The 2109-nt window shown below is 35.6% G+C and overlaps 1 pseudogene; it reads right to left on the bottom strand.

The window, feature by feature from the left end:
* Positions 1 to 538: 538 nt before the first annotated feature.
* LOC102890660 lies at positions 539 to 1479 on the bottom strand (annotated as a pseudogene).
* Positions 1480 to 2109: the final 630 nt, after the last annotated feature.

Genomic DNA, 2109 nt, shown 5'->3' with positions numbered 1-2109 from the left:
CTCTATAACTAGACTGGAGCCAGAGATATCAGGCATATAGGTCAGAGTTTATGGGTTCACAAAGCGCAACCCCAGCAGAAAACCTTCTTGAAAGAAGAATGTCTTTAGTAATGTTACTGTCTGGTTCTTATGGGTCATTTCTGCTCAGAATGTATTGTCATGGCTATAATTATGATGCTCTATTTAAGGTAAGCTGCTGCTGTTGAAAGTAGCTGCAGTTTGCAGGTACAATAACCTTAACTTATGATAGAGAATAACTTTGGAAAAAAATAAAATTTTAAGTAATTTTTCAGCAGATTAAGTATTTTTTTTATGTTAAATAATTTGTGTTTCTATTTATAAACTTATGTTAATTTTATTAGCGGTAACTGATGATGGGCCTCTTATTTACTATTGGATATCGGAAAATCCACCCTTTACTGCTACTTAAAAGCTCCACACTGGTTAATTATTGATATATTTTGACCACAGGCAATTTTATTTTATTATTATATTTATGTATAGTATCATATCAATTTCTACAAAATAATAGATTTCACTAAGAAAATACCTTTTTGTCAAGCAGTCTCTTCAGAGTCCCCTTAATCTCATTGTTCCTGAGGCTGTAGATGATGGGGTTTAGCATGGGAATCACCACATTGTAGAACACAGACACCATCTTGTTTTGGTCAGTCGAGTAGCTGGACTTGGGCATCATGTAAATGAATATTATGGTCCCATAATACAGAGTGAATGCTGTGAGGTGGGCACTGCAGGTGGTGAAGTCCTCGTGGTAACCCTCATTGGAGCGCATCTTCAGGATGGTGGTGAGGATGTAGATGTAGGAGGTGGCTATGATAAACACTGACCACAGTGAGGGATCCAGCTGTAAATGACAAGAAAACCGTGGGGATGTGGCTATCATAACAAGAGTTCAAGTAAAGGAGCAAAATCACAGAAAAAACGATTGACTCGATTTGGCCCACAAAAGATTAAAAAATAGAAGGAAATAGTAAAAGAGGAAGCATTAATAAAACCACCTACATAAGCCACTGTGAGAAATTGAACACACACTTCTGTGGACATTTTGGTGGAATAAAGCAGTGGGTTGCAGATTGCCACAAAGCGATCATATGCCATGATAGCCAGCAGGAAGCACTCAGCTGCCCCAAAGAATGCAGTTGAACCCAGCTGGGTACCACATCCATAGCAGGAGATTGTATTTCTCTCCACCAGAAAGTTTTTAAGCATATTGAGTGTGACAGAAGTTGAAAGGCATACGTCCACAAAAGCCAAGTGGCTCAAAAAGAAATACGTAGGATGATGGAGCTGAGAAGAGATTCTGATAAGAATGATTGTGCTGAGATTGCCAGATATGGTCACCAGGTAGATACATAGGATGGTCATAAAGAGTATGACTTGAAGGATTAGGTTGTCAGTTAAGCCAAGTAAAGTGAAACCTTTTACTGCTGTGTGGTTCCCATCCTTCGGGGAATCCATGACGTAGCTGCTACCAGAGAACCTGTGGTGAAACATTACATTAAAGAAGTTGTGAATTTGATGGTTTCATTTTTATTAATACGCATAGAGGTTATTGTAAACAAAATAATTATTCAAGCTAAGTTAAAAAATTTTTTCCACTTTAGAGCCCAAAGTTTATATTTATGGATAATGAGAGTTGTATATTTTTTAGTTGTTTTTAGCAGAAGCACTAGAGGACATGCTTCAAATAATGAAGATATTTTTCTCGTTATATTATCAATTTTCAAAATGTACTTGAAGCGGCTTAAAATATAAACATTAAAAACATGATTTATGAGAATACCAAATTGGAATGGATTAATGTATAAATGTTGTATTATATGACAGATAGTTGAGTAATAGCTAACAATTATTGAAACTTTACTAAATATAAGCACAGCGTTAAGAATTTTACGTATATTGTTCTGTATTAATATCCATGAAACAATATTGAGGATTTCAGATGAAGAAACTGATTTGACATTGTTAAGTAATTTATCTAAATTTACATAGCAAGTGATGCAATCAAGTTGTGAATCTCAGGAATTTTGAATTCATTTCATTTTTTAAGTAACTGAACCTGTTCTGCGTTGGTTCCTCTGTGCTTGC

The sequence above is a fragment of the Pteropus alecto genome, unplaced genomic scaffold (genome assembly GCF_000325575.1).
Source record: "Pteropus alecto unplaced genomic scaffold, ASM32557v1 scaffold1246, whole genome shotgun sequence".
NCBI classification, from domain to species: Eukaryota; Metazoa; Chordata; class Mammalia; order Chiroptera; family Pteropodidae; genus Pteropus; species Pteropus alecto.
Note: the sequence above shows the minus strand (reverse complement) of the source record. Positions and strands in the feature narration are given on the sequence as shown.